Source organism: Thamnophis sirtalis, unplaced genomic scaffold (assembly GCF_051295495.1).
Source record: "Thamnophis sirtalis isolate CommonGarterSnake01/CBP01778 unplaced genomic scaffold, rThaSir2_p1.2 scaffold_6, whole genome shotgun sequence".
Lineage (NCBI taxonomy): Eukaryota > Metazoa > Chordata > Lepidosauria > Squamata > Natricidae > Thamnophis > Thamnophis sirtalis.
The window spans coordinates 75,022,739-75,038,575 of NW_028261386.1; positions in this window are offsets into that span (position 1 = coordinate 75,022,739).

A 15,837-nucleotide genomic window follows, 5' to 3' on the forward strand; every position below is an offset into this window, starting at 1 on the left:
TATATGGTGAGTTTTTTGAAAGACTATAATCTTCCATGTGAATGTTAAGATCCTTGGGGAAAGGCCTTCCTGAGCTACAAGTATTATCAAAAGGACATCTAAGTGAAAATTTATGGTTTCTCAGGGTTTGCTCCAATGCTTTGGAATTCCCTGTCAAATAAGGCCATTCAGTGTCTGTTCAATAAGAGGCCTCTGTGCTTACTTTTGTTCTACTAGGTAGCACATTCATTTTTATTTCAGATAGATTTCCAAACTGATTTGTTTGCTGACATAATTTTTAATAGGAAACTGGGTGCTTCTTTAATGCTTAACTTTAGTGGCATGTTTAGATATATATTGATTCCAAAAAAGTACAGTAAGCATTAAGAAGCAGCTGCTGGAAGAGACAAAAACCAAATAATAACAATATTGCAAAATATTCCTTTCTTAATAAATAAATAAATAACAAGAAATGTTCTTTGAAACATGCCAAAATTACAGTGTGATTTCTAAAACCAGATTAAACAAAGTTTGTTTTTGTTAATGAGTATAAGACTGATCTCTTTCTCACCTAAATGCAACTCTCGATAAGAAGCCCTTAACGTAAACGTTTATTGCAATAAACAAATTACAAACATTTTATTTATAACCATTCCCCACCAGGACCTAGGCCAGTTACAATCAAACTAACAAATATGGTTAAAGTTACACTAAAGCTGTAGAGTTGATATGCAGGTAATCTTCAACATACGACCACAATTCAGCCCAAAATTTCTGTTGCTAAGTGAGTTAAGTGAGTCTCTGCCCCATTTTACACCTTTCTTGTCACCATTATTAAGTGAATCAGTTGTAAAGTTAGTAATATGGTTGTTAAGTGAATCTGGCTTCCCCATTGATTTTACTTATCAGAAGGTCACAAAAGGGGATCACATAATCCTGGAAGATTGCAATCATAATTAATACATGCCAGTTGTCAAGCAGATGAATTTTGATCCTGTGACCATGCAATGGCTGTAATGTGAAAAACAGTCATAAGTCACTTTTTTCAGTGCCATAATAACTTCAAACAGTCATTAAATGAACTGTTGCATGTCGAGAACTACCTTTATATCTTTGCCATGGTTTATGGAGCATCCAAGAATAAAAGGAACTAAATGTGTACTTTAACAATTCTAACATAAAGCAATACGGATGACATGTCAATTACTAGTCAAACCTGTAGAGACATTAATGAGATTGTACATATCCCACCTTAACCAAATGCCTCATTCTTCTTGTCCAGAGGTGGGTTGCTGCTGGTTCAGCCCGGTTTGGCTGAACCAGTAGTGGAATTCAGGCCTAGGTCACAGAACTGTCAGCAACCCAGGCCTGCCACACCCCCGAACTGGTTCCCTCACTGCCCCTTGTCCGCCGCCATTTTGTATTTTTAGTGACTGCGCATGCACAGTTCACTGTAAATTGTTCTGCACATACACGAAGAACAATTTACATTGAACGGTGCAGTCATGCGCAGTGCACGTCTGGTGCACAGGTTGCAAACTAGCAGTAACGCCAGCAGCAACCCACCCCTGTTCTTGTCTCATAGAAGGAGAGTTATATTTGAACCCTGGCCAAGATTACCACCATGTCTTCTTTTTAATGGTTTTATCTGCTTTACCAGTGGTGGGATTCAATTTTTTTTACTACCAGTTCTGTGGGCATGGCTTGGTGGGCATGGCATGGTTTGGTGGGTGTGGCAGGGGAAGGATACTGTAAAATCTCCATTCCCTCCCAATCAGGTGGGACTCAGGAGGCAGAGAATAGATGGGGGTGGGGCCAGTCAAAGGTGGTATTTACTGGTTCTCTTAACTACTCAAAAATTCTGCTGCCGGTTCTCCATACCTGGTCAGAACCTGCTGAATACCACCTCTGAGCTTTACAGGGTCATGTATTGTATACCACCACAACTATGCCAGTGTGGGATGATGGGAGTCACATACTTACACACATCTATAGGGGGAAAAATATTTTATATCCTGTTTTCACTGTGTTTCATAATCACTCTGCCTAATATCTTTTTCTTCCCCTTTCTTTTAGCTGAAACAGTTAGAGCTGCCACACCATTATGCCTGAAGCTAACTCCAGGCAAATTTCTTTTCTTAGTAAACCTTTCCCACATTGTGAGTTTCACCTAAACAGCAATAAAGGAACTGTCCAGAAATTCCTTATTCTATCTTTGCGTCTTATTTACAAAAATATAGACTTCAAGGAACCGACAGCCTTACCCTTCTAGACAGCACTGGAATTTCTATTTACAAATAAGCAAATTTAAGCCAAGAAACAGATGAATTTTCCATTTAATATTTTTAAAGGGGTGGGGGGATTTTCCTCCCTTACATCCGGCCATGCATAAAATATTTCCAGAAGTTATTGGCACAAAGTTTAAAAGTAGTGTCCTGCAATTACCTGGAACTTTTCACTTATGAAATTATATGTCATCCAGAGGCTTGTCCATAAAATGAGCAATAAATAGTACCTTTAACCAGCATTTAATAATTATAATGCATCTAATTTTTCCATAATAGACTTGACTCCAAGAACCATGAAGGGCATTAGACAATGTAATTCATTCAGCAGTTAGTGGAGACAGAAAGAAACTTCCCTGACCTCAACAGAGAAGAAGGCTATGAAGGGCAAAGTATTTTGTTTTGGAAGCCTCCAGGAAGGCTGAAAGAATTTCTGTGTTATTGCAGAATATTCTTGTTGCAAAAAAAAAGGGGGGGGGAGAAGGAAAGTTGATTTATGAAATACTCAAATAATTATTTTCTGGCACAATAAGTTCTCATCTTACAACAGTTCATTTAGTGACTGCTCAAAGTTACAATGGCAATGGAAAAAAGTGACTTTTGACCGTTTTTCATACTTACTACCATTGCATTCCCCCCCTCATGGTCACCATTGGGGGGATTCAAAAATATTTACTACAGGTTCTGTGGGTGTGGTTTGGTGGGCATGGCATGGCTTGGTGGGCCTGGCTTGGTGGGCATGGCAGGGGAAGGATACTGTAAAATCTCCATTCCCTCCACTCCAGGGGAAGTTTACTGCAAAATCCCCATTTCCTCCTGATCAGCTGGGACTCGGGAGGCAGAGAACAGATGGAGGTGGGGCCAGTCAGAGGTGGTATTTACCAGTTCTCCAAATTGCGCAAAATTTCCGCTGTCGGTTCTCCAGAACTGGTCAGAACCTGCTGAATGCCTCCTTTGATGGTCACATGGTCAAAATTCAGAGGCTTAGCAACTGACTCATATTTATCACACTTGTGGTGTTCCAGGGTCATGTGACTCCCTTTTGCAATCTTCTGACAAGCAAAGTCAATGTGGAAGCAAGACTCATCTTAACAACTGTGTTACTAACTTAACAAATACAATGATTCACTTAACAATTGTGGCAAGAAAGGTCGTAACAGGTGGCAAAATTCATTTAACAAATGAATTTGTTAAATGAAACAAATAGCAACAGAAATATTGGGCTCAATTGTGGTTGTAACGCAAGGACTACCCTTTATAAGATATCAGTATTAGCCAGATACCATCCCCGTTATATGCTGCACACAATACAATTCCTTATATTGGGACCTCACATAATTGGGATATAGACATCAAATCCTTCCCATTGGGGTTCAAAAGATCTACTGAATGTGTTTATGAGAAAGAGTTAATACTCTTAAATCTTCCATCAGAGGGGAAAAATGTACCTTAAGCTACATCATGGGAAACTGCTTTTAGTACCAGAAAAATAAGCCATTTTTGAAGAAATTGCCTTGAAGACTCAGAGGTTGCTTAGGGATTTTTGGTCCCTCAAAGGAGTATCTGACCTGATTCTGAGGTTGAGGTTGAGCTGTCTCCTAGGAAGGTAAGTGGGAATGGATAACTTCCAGTGAATGGTCAATGAATGGTCATTCTGTGAAGAATTTGTAATAAACCTCCCATAAGGCTCCAAGAACTCAGTTTTGAAAGTTTTCCTTTCCACTAACTTATTTAATGGTATAAAGTCCCACATTATCCTAGTTTACCCTGTATTTCTCCTACAGCCTGTATGTTGATCCTTAATTGGTGATATTAAGCCTACATTGACCTTGAGCTAGAATCTTGCTCATTTGTTACTCCCTTTGATTCCATTCACAACAGAAGAGCCAGTTCAGATTAATATTGATGTGACTTGGCTCAAAAGAGTGCATGAGACCCCATTCAGAGATTGCACACTGTTCTGTCTATGTGAAAAGGGGATTTTAATCTATGCAGGGTTTCTAATCTATGTATTGTGTTAGGAACAGGGTCTCCACAGCTGACCTTGGAATTGGTATATATTAATTTACAGACTTAACTTAATGAAGCCCATTCCTGCCTCTATTCATAGATAATTCCTCCATAATTGAGTCTTTGAAATCTAATTCACTAGACTGGTGAGATTAACTAGGCAAGCTCCTTTTATGAGACTACTTCTTAAAATAGAACAAAAGAAATGCAAGATTAACTTTGTTAGGCAAAGGGAGTCTTGAGGTTAAGATGGGGTAAAATGTGGGAACTGCAGAGGATTTACAGTGCTTTTCAAGATGATACTTTATTACCCAATGGCCATTTTTTGTAAAAAGACTGTATCCAAGCAGATTCAAATTTGAATGAGCCCATTTACTATTGTACTGTATGAATATCATGGAATTCAGAGTATTCTGTTATGGGCTTGTGGGAGATGGTTCAGAAAAGAACCTTTATCAAGCCTTTATCTTAAATTGTTAATTCTCTTTATTGCTCTGGCATCAGCTATTTAATAGATTCAGAATCTTTTTCCAAGTAACAAGAGAAGGACAGACTAGTCCAGTGTTCTACTGTGAGGAGGTTCCAGAATCCAATAAATATAATTCTTTCTATTTTTCAATGTATTTTCAAAGTAGACTAAAAAGACACTATGATTTCACTCTATTTTTTTCCAACTGGAATTGGCCACTACGTTTTTTTCAAAATTATTTAGAAAATATATGGACAGAAATGGGGTGGAACTGTGTTTCAGGAGTTAAGACGTGGGGCTAATTGGCTGGGGTTTGAGACCTGAGCACTGCACAATGGGGTTTCACCCTAGCTCCTGCCAATCTAACAGTTTGAAAGCATGCAAAGGTGAGTAGATAAATAGGTACCACTTTGGTAGAAAGGTAACAATGCACTATGCTTGTCATGCTTGCCATATCACTGCAGAAGCATCTTTAAACAGCACTGGCTCAACACTCTCAAAATGGAGCTAAATACCACCCCCACATTAGATAATGGCTAGTTGAGTAAAACCAGTTCTGTAGGCGTGGCTTGATGGGTGTGGTGTGGCTTGGTGGGCATGGCTTTGTAGGTGTGGCAGGGGAAGCATACTGCAAAATCTCCATTCCCACCCCACTCTGGGGCCAGCCAGAAGTTGCATTTTCCGGTTCTCCGAACTACTCAAAATTTCTGCTACCAGTTCTCCAGAACCTGTCAGAACCTGCTGGATTTCACCTCTGCCCTTGATATACAAGATCCTCCAGAAGGGCAAGGAGGGGGAGGTGAAAAAAGGTAAATGAAGCAAATGCCACCTGTTGTCTACATGTGTATAACTTTGCAACACAAGTGTGAAAGCAAGGAACAGAATTTAGAAACAGAAACCTCTGCCTTGATAAAAAGCCAGCAAATAACATTTCCTATGAGTCAGAATTTATTTTACATTTAATTGGTATATAGTAAATTATATGCACTTTGGATACCCAATAAATGACTAAGTGATTAGTCTATTTTCTGCTACACCTCCCAATTTAATATGCTCAATTTTAATTAATGGGATGCTTTCCGTGCTCTGTTCTAAAACATTAGGAAACATAAATAAAACAAAACCTTTTACGACACGCCATTTGTGTCCTTCCCCGGATTCAATCGATCACTCCAAATTGTTGCCATCTATTTATTCCTTTTTTCAGCCATGTGACACAGCTTCTAAGCAGGTTACAGTATTACGAGCTGGTCTCCGAGAAGAACATTGGCAGTTGTGCATTTAAAAGTAGCAGGTAGGATCAGAAAATTCATCTTTTTTCTCCAGGTCATCAAGAACTAAAGTTCATTTCATTTCCATTTTCCTTTTAATTTTCATTTAATTAATTTAATTTAACATCTACATGAAGCCTTTGTGTGAGATCATCCATTACCATGGACTGAGATATCATCAATATGCTGATGATAGTCAGCTGTATATCTCAGCCCATTGTGAGTTAAGCAATATTGTGACCTCCCTCTCACAGTGTCGGGAGGCTGTTAGGGGCTGGAAGGGGAGCAACCGGGTGAAACTGAACCCTGGCAAGACCAAATGGCTCTGAGTTTGGGGGTTTTTGGTCCATGGAGAATTGCCACCTTTAGTCTTGGATGGTGTACCACTGACCCAAACAGACCCTGTGCGTAAACTGGGGGTTCTCCTGGACTTGTGACTCCTGCTCAAAGAGCAGGTGTCATTCATGGCCAGAAGGGCCTTTGCGCAACTGCGGGTTGTGCACCAGTTTCTTAGACCAACAATTTTCACTCACAGTCATTCATGCCACAGTCTATATGGGGCCATCCTTGAAAAGTATCCAGAAGCTCCAGTTGGTCCAAAGTGCAGTGTCACCTCTGCTAAAGAAGCTGCGTTGGTTGCCAATTTGTTTCTGGATGCAATTCAAGTTTCTGGTTGTCATCTTTAAAGCCCTTCATGTCTTAGGACCAGGTTATCTGAAGGACAGACACTTGCTGATCATATCCACCCAACACACTACAGCAGGGAGGCAAGGAATGTCCACCCCATCTACTTCTTCCTCTGTGAACATGGGGCCTTGATCCTATTTTGTTGGGTGCCTATAGAGAAGGTGGGAGGGGGAGGAGAGAATGGGGTTTAAGCAATTTGTACAGGGCGGGGCATAACCTTTTCCTAGGGGGTCACAGCAACACTTGTAATAACAACACAAATAATTCATACACCATTCGAAAGCCCATCAAAAACTGAGTTTATTGACACGATTTAATAGTCAGTATGACCACCATTAGCCCTTCGAACAGCATTCAAACGAGGTGGATAAGAACACAACAAATCTTCAAACAGTTCCGTTCGATTTTCCAGATTTTTCAACACAGTTTCCAAATTCATTCTCAAAGTTTCAACCGAATATCGATTTTGACCTTGCTCCTGAATCATCAGAGCTTCCACTTCATCCTTAATTATGGCCCCAATGTTCTCTGCCGGATTGAGATCTGGCGAATTTCCCGGCCAGACGTCATTGCCCCAAAATTCGACATTGTTTTCCTTTAACAATTGCTGAGTCGCATTTGCACGCATGCAAGGAGCTTTGTCATGAAGAAAGACAGCCTCACCAACCACCAAGACATTGTCTGGATCACTGAGAAATGGAATGACATTCTCCAATAAAATTTTCTCACGGAAATAACTGCCATCCCAGGATTCCCCTTTATCCTTCAAAACCCAATGCAGTTTCTTGGCTGTGAAAATGACGAAAATCCCGATGCAAGTCGGATTGCGAACGATTTGTCGATATCGTTCATGTTTGGCGATGTCGTCGACGTCTTTAGCCCAAATTCGATCGTTCGGGAAATTCGGTTTTCGAATGGCATAAACGAAGAATTCTTCAGATGGCGCCAAATGAAGAAAATCTTCCTCGGTCCATTCAGACAACCAATCGCACAACCAAAGCCGATCTTGAACGTGTGTTTGAGTTTTCAATGGTTTGCAAATGACGTGGAATGGCTTCAAACCTTCTCGTTCTCGATATCGGCCGATTGTCCTTTGATCAACTCGTTTTCCACGAATTTGAAGGATTTCTTGGGCCACTTTTCGGTTTCCTTTTCGTTGTTTGCGACTGCCAGTTGCAATGATGGCTTTGCTTTCTTGGGACAGTTGCAGAGGACGCCCTTCTCCAAATTTTGTGAAACATTCTTGGGCTGTTTTGTTCCAATTATCAGTAACCCAATCCGGATGACGTTTCAATTTGTTTGCAATCCATTTTCGATTGATAAACGTCGCTCCAGCATCGCGAGCCTCTCGAAAGGCAATGCATTTTATTCTGTCAATGATCCTTTGTTCTTCCGAATCGAATTTTCCAGCCATTCTTAAAGCAAATTTAACATTTAATAGCTCATTCAATTCAGTTTTTTATGGGCTTTAAAATGAGGTGTCGCGGAAGTTGTAAACTGCTGTCGATCTTGCTGTGACCCCCTAGGAAAAGGTTATGCCCCGCCCTGTAGACTATAGCGGTCCTGTTATACTAGATGTGCATTTTCCAACTTTGAAATTATTATCTAAATGTATCCAATCATTCCTTTTATTGATATAGCAGTCTTCTTTAGATCTGCAAATTAAAAAGAAAAAAATAGAATAAAAAAAGCGATTTAGAATGTATTTGAATTTCTGCTGGTTTTGCAACAAGTTAGGCATAATTCTGTCATTTTATACATGCCTACTCAATAGGAAGTTCTTCTGAATTCAGATGCTTTTCAGGGCTTTTATGCATACACCAAATGGTATGCATAGATTTAGCTTTATAGCCTTGTGACATAAACCTATACATCTTCATTCAGAAGTAAATTCCACTTACTCCCAAATCAGTGTACATAGGATTATACTGCCTGTTTTGAAGAAGAACGTATTCATTGAGAAAATAACCTTAAAAGAGTAGAAGCTACATGAAAAGCCTGAAATACTATACTTAAAGAAACTTGGCAGAATCAAATAAAAGCATGCATTGGATGCTTCTTAGTTCTCCTTATAAAAGCCGCACAGCAGATGTGAAAACTATTTTTTTTAGTTATCCTTTTCTCCCCACTCCTTTGAAAGAAGATTTCAAAACAGGGAGTTCTAGTCATATAATTTGAGAAATTCATGATAGCATATAAGATATAAAATATAAAGGGCATGCATTTTATGTTCCCTGGGATGAAAATAAAGGCATCTCTTATTGGTCACTGGAGTTAATAGGAATTGATTAATTACTTTCTATCCCAACAGACAAAAATATCTCAAGACGTTTTTGATAATTCCATTGTCAAACAAAATACTTGTGCCATTCTGCTAGCCAGAGCAAATTTAACTGCACCTGATTCTACTTGCCCCCTCCTACCCACTCTTATCGGAGGGTGACAAAAACAACAACAGAAAATTCACAACTTTTTGATGGCAACATATGAGTGCACAAGGTACAAAGGCCTTGTTTAATTCTAATTTATGAATGCCACCTGCATATTTCCTAAGGAGAAAACCTGAAACTTCCAAATTCTTTGTTTGTTAGAAGATTATTGCTCCTCAAGGCTTCTCTGCTGCATTGCCTAGAGAAGGGAAAGGGAGCGCACAGCACGGTTTGAACTGCACACAGCAACCGTGTCTCTGTTGCCTACGGTTATGCAAGCAGGTTCTGCCGCTAGTTAAAATATTGTAGTTCATAGGAGTCAGTTTAATGAAATTTGAAACAACTTTGAGGAACACAAACATTAATAAAATATGAGCTGGTTTATAGAGGAAGCATATCTTTTTGGCATAGTTGTGTTGTTTTGTTTTTCCAGAAAGGAAGAAAGACAGGGAAGGGGGGGAGGGAATTGCCTTTATTGTATGCCTGCATTGTGGGGTTGGGAGGAGATCTGAGTTTTTTTCCTCATCCTTGTTAAGGTGTATCCCTTCAATGCCTGAGTTTGCCAGCCTAAACTGCTTTGCTCTAGTGCTGAGCTTGGCTCTGCCTCAGGGGCCTGATTGCATAATCAGTATCAGTATCCATTAGGCAGTGGAGAACATGGCATGGCAAGACTTGAGCTAGGACAGTGATGATTAACCTTTTCTGGACCGAGTGCCCAAAGTGTTCACCTGAATTTCCAAATGCAATGCATATGCGCCCCCTGCACATGTGCCTTGCCCCCATGCATGCATGCACCCTACTCATGCTCCCTGCCCCCAGTGCATGCACAGCAGAGACCCGAGACCAGCTGGCCAGCAAGAGGTGCACACACATGCGCGTTGGAGCTGAAGTAGGGTGACGGTTCATGTGCCCATAGAGAGGATGCCATAGATTTGCCATCACAGTGCTAGGAGAAGGGAAAAATACTATTTTAAACTAGTGAAAGAGAAATGTAAACTGTGGACAATAGAAACACAGTATTCTTAGTGTGCAGCCTTTAGCAAGCCATTATTGTGCCAGGATTAGGGGCAGGTGAGATGAGGGCTTAGCTCAGTGTTTTTCCACACTTGGCAACTTTATGATATGTGGACTTTAATTCCCAGAATTCCTCATGCATTTTTTTGAACTCCACAGATCCTAAAGTTACTTTATTCTCCTCTCTTTTTAGCCATGGCACAATAACGGCTTCCTAACCAGTTTTAAAGCCTGCGGGGTTGGAATATTGTGTTTGTCCCTTGTGGAAGTCAACAAATCCTAATATTACCATATTTGAAAACTACTGCCTTAGCTGAAGACTACTTTTTATATAATTGATTGCAACCTCAATGGTTGCAACATATGGTCCTATGTAATAATGATCTATAATTACAGCAAAATAAATGTAGGGTTATGCATGAAGTCTGCACATAATATTTATGGCAGTAAAATATTCAGAAAATCTCATCAAAATAAGTGGGTTTCCAGTATTGGCTAAAGTATTTGAGAGTGATGTAATTCCGCTCCTTTTTAACACCTCCATGAAATCTCTGGGTGAGATCATCCAACACCCTGGAATGATATATCATCATTATGCTGATGATATATACAGCTTTATATCTCCATCCTTCGTGATTGAACCGATGCTGTGGCTGGCTTTTCTCAGTGCCAGGAGGCTGTTGGGGTCTGGATTGGGGAAAGAACAGGCTTCAGCCAAACCTAGGCAAGACAAAGTGGCAAGGAATGCAAGGAACCTCGGAATCTGGTTATCATCTTGAGTTCTGGTAGGATTGCACTACCCCAGACAGACCCAATGTGGAATCTGGAGGTTCTTCTGAACTCGTGACTCCTGCTTGAAGAGCAGGTGGTAGTTGTGGTTAGGAGGACATTTACATAAGTTTAATTATTTATTTATTTAGCATATGGCAGGGTTACATTAGTGAGGAGACTACAATGCTAATATAGAGAAGTAGTTTGGCTTCTTAAGACTGCAGATCTGTTGGGTTCATGCTTAGCCGCTTTCCAAGGTGCACCACAGGGGTTGGCTAGTTCCTCACCAGAAAGAAAGACAAATGGATTCCTGCAGCAGCATCTGGGGCCTTCTTCCTCCACTGACGTTGCCTCACAAATGGGCATCGCATCCGGGAAAGTCTAGGACCAACATGGTTCTGACCAGTGGTGGGTTTCCATTTTTTTTACAGTTTTTACAGTTTGCTCGTGCGTGCACATGCAATGCTTCTGCCCATGCGCAGAAGCATCCAGGTGGGGGGGGAGCCTCCCACTGCTATCACTACCAATTCGCCTGATCAGGGCCGAACCAGGAGTAACCCACCTCTGGTTCTGACCATCTGCACAAAATGTCGGCACACTTCCCATTGAAGTGGTACTTATTTATCTAGTCGCATATAACATGCTTTCAAACTGCTAGGAAGGTGGAAGCTGAGTCAAGTCATGAGAGCTCACCCTGCCATGCAGTGCTAGGACTCAAACCACTGGAGCGAAAACCATTTCCAATATCCTGAAGCCACTGAGTCACCACACTTCTTGTGCAAATTTGTACTGTATGCCAGTTCTGCCTTATCTGAACTGTGAGGTACTGAACACATTTCCACATGCCCTAGTAATCTCTTGGTTGGATTACTGCAACATGCTGTACATTGGTACCCTCAAAGGCTATTTGGAAGCTAAAGCTTGGTATGGAATACAGCAGCGCACACAGTTGTGGAGGCACCTAGAGTGGCATATATAATGCCTCTGTTGCATGAACTGCCTTGATTACCAGTTTGTTTCCAGGTCCAATTCAAGGTGTTAGTTATTAACTTCAAGGCTTAATAAGAGGTAGGAGTGCATTTCAAAAAAAATTACTACCGGTTTGGTGGGTAGTAATTAGATGGGGGGGCATGTGACTGAATGGGTGTGACCAACTTGATGTCACTCATGCACACTCAGGCACATGACCCCCCCCCCCTCACCAAGCCATGACCACCAAAACAGTGGCGAAAAGTTTTGACAGGGGTGGGCCTCCCACCTTGCCGGAGCTAAGGAAGTGCCTGCAAACTACCCAGTAAGAAAAAAATGTTTTTGTCCTCCCCGGCCCCAGGAACATTTTTTGCCAGTTTTTCACAAAAACAGGGGCATTTTCCCTTCCCCCAGTCCTGCTGAAGCCTGCAAAGTGCTTTTGGAGGCTGGAGGAAGGCAAAACTGCCTCCGTTTTTGTGACAAATGGCCCATCTCTGGGACCTCTTTGGGACTGGCATGCACGCATCATTAAAAAAAGGGGGGAATTAATTTTTTCAATAAAGATTGTTCTGCGCATGTGCAGAACAGAAAATAAAGATGGCGGCACCCAGGATAGAACCAGTACAGTCACATGTCTGGCCAAGTTACTGCCTATTTGACTGAACCAGGCCGAACTGGTAGGAACCCACCTCTGTTCCAGGGTACCTGAGGTAGTAGCCTGTCCCACTCACCCAAAGGAAGAGGCCTGCTATAGCCCCATCTGCTAAGGTGTTCTGGCAAATGAGGTCAAGGAGAAGATACTTTTCTGCTGTAGCCCCAATTCTGTGGAATACTCTACTACTGGATGTCCTGTTCCCTGATTGCCTTGATGCCCCAGGGGGAGAACTCACCACTGGAGGTGGTTGACAGGGTAAGAAAAATCTCATTCCTATCCCATTCATCTCTTGATTCCAGGTTTTTTGCAGAGTTTTAATTTTTAACTGTTTTTCTATTTATCTCTTTAGCTTCCCGAATTGCCCTATCAGAAAAATAGCAATAGCAATAGCAATAGCAATAGCAGTTAGACTTATATACCGCTTCATAGGGCTTTCAACCCTCTCTAAGCAGTTTACAGAGTCAGCATATCGCCCCCACAGTCTGGGTCCTCATTTCACCCACCTCGGAAGGATGGAAGGCTGAGTCAACCTTGAGCCGGTGAGATTTGAATCGCTGAACTGCAGATAGCAGTCAGCTGAAGTGGCCTGCAGTACTGCACCCTAACCACTGCGCCACCTCGGCTCTTATATGGGTGGCATATAAATGTAATAAATAGTAAATAAATTAACATTTCAGTAGAAGTCCCTAGATAAGATTGTTTAAGTTGCTGTGGTAGGTGTTGGATGAAAATATGTTTCCTCTAATTCATTAAAGCTCAATCATTTTTACTGTTAAGTCTAATGGTAGGTTTTTTTAAAAAAAACATTTTAAGGCCTTCGAGAGGGGAAAAAAGGCCTCTTGAAATGTAGACACACAGCATCCACACAAGAAAGAAAACAAAAGGTTTTGTGAAAGACAAAATGAATGTCGCCTGTAGAGACACCGCAAACAAATGTGGAACTACAAGAGTAAGCCTGATAATCATCTAATCATCTACAGTGGGAATGTTGTTAGGAACATTTTCTCTCTAGCCAGAAGATGCCGTTTTATTTTCTGGCCCGTGTAGCTGTTCAGTCAGTGATGTCTCTGAGGATAATTAGTCCTGAGGCCAGCAATACCATTTATCTTACACAGGGGACATTCCTCCCTGTTCTATATCACACTGAGTTTGCCACAACTGTCTGTCTTTTTCTTCGTCTCTCTTGTCCTCTCTCTGTGTGTGTGGAACAAACAACCTAAGGCAAAAGAACGTGTTAGGATTTTCGGTGATATTTCTGAAATGACAGGAACTGCCTGCTTTGGATCATGGAGTCCTAGAGTTCAAAAGGGCCTAGAGTTCATCTTCCCTGCTCAGGGCAGGAATACAAATGCAAACATCCCGACAGATGGCTGCTTAGCCTCTGTTTCAAAGCATTCAGCCAAGGGAAGCCCACTGCTTCTCTGGGTAATTGGTTCCACTGTGCAACTGCTTTTATGGTTAGGAATGATTTTCTTGAAACAAAACATTCAATCAGAACCTGCCTTCCTGTAACTTAAACCAATTATTCTACAACCTACACACCTGTGATGAAAGAGAACGGGTCTTGACTGCCTTTTGGATTGCACCCTTTTAGATATTGTGGGAATGATGGTTCATGCAGCTCTCCACAGCTGTTTACCACTTGCACCAATGCACAACACAAACATGGCCCAACATCCTCTTTTTCAGCCAGGTCCTCAAATAGTTGCTTCCATCTCCTCCCAACCCATATCTTAAACTCACCCGTAACCAGTTAGTGTTTTCCCCTTTAAGCAGGTGACAAATTACAGCAGCTTTACTGTGGTGCAAACCGATGTGCTTCATCAACCATTGGTGTCACGCTTAGATGACCAACAGTGACAGAGGGAGATGGTCGGCACAGTGAAACAGGAAGGAGTCATTTCTCTCTCTATCTCTCTCTTGCTTCAGGGCCCAACTTTCCCTGCATCTGTCAGCACTAGTTTGCACAGCTTTTGAACTCAGACATAACAGATTTTGGATTAGCTCTAAATTCATGTTCAAAAGGAACCCAGCTATCAGTTAATAGCTGAGCTCACTTTGAATACATTTTCCACAAAACCAGAGCAAGTTTTAACAACTATCTTTGAAAATTCCCTCCTTGTCCCACATATGTGAAAAGTGATTGATGGATGTTTGTTTTCCTGCCAACTGATAACATTTGGTGGGAAGGAGAGGCCCAAAGCTAGGCAACTCAATTAATACTATTCTTATTATGCCTGTCATGCATGGTAATAAACTAAGACAACAACCCTTATTGATCGAAATCACTAATAAACTATTTTCAATAGGACAATAATCAGGGTGCATTTTTGCAGCAGCTTGCTCAATATCCCATTTCAGTTTAACAGAATAACAGAGTTAGAAGGGACCTTGGAGGTCTTCTAGTCCAACCCCCTGCTCAAGCAGGAGATCCTATAATATTTTAGACAAATGATTGTCTAAGGTTTTCTTATTTTGAGGAAGAATCATTGAAAGGTCCTCTTTGAGTATAATTTAACCTACCACATGTGAACATAATTATAATGACTTCAAGCCATTTCTTAATTAATATAATTAGAATAAAAGCAAATGTTTTATTCAATGTTGTGCCTCAAGATAAATAATACTGATGTCACTCCCACAATCTACTAATGTGCTATGAGCTGTGGTGGCCCAGTGGTTAGAATGCAGTACTGCAGGCTACTTCTGCTGACTGCCGGCTAACTGCAGTATGGCAGTTCGATTTTCACTGGTTCAAAGTTGACTCAACCTTACATCCTTCCAAGGTTGGTAAACTGAGGATCTGGATTGTTGGCTGCAATATGCTGACTCTGTAAACTGCTTAGAGAGGGCTGTGAAGCAGTGTATGTGCTACTGGTATTGCTAAAGAAAAAGGCAGAATTCAGTCAGTAAGGATTTTCTACACATATCTAAGCTCAGAATTAATGTGAGGGGAAGGTATTCCATTCCACAGATAGTCCTTGACTTAAGTCTACAATTGAATCCAAAATTTTTGCTGCTAAGTGAGACATATGTTAACAACTGCAGTTGTTAAGTTAGCAAGCTTCCCTCTTCCCCCTTGTAATCTTTGCTTACAAAAGATGATGACATGATCCTGGGACACTGCAACCATCATAAATATGAGTCAGTTGTCAAGTGTTTGAATTTTGATCACATGACAATGGGGATGCTGCAAAGATTATGTGTAAAAATGATCATAAATCACTTTTTTCAGTACCATTATAACTTTGAACAGTCACTAAATGAACTGTTGTAAATCGAGGACTACTTGTAGAGT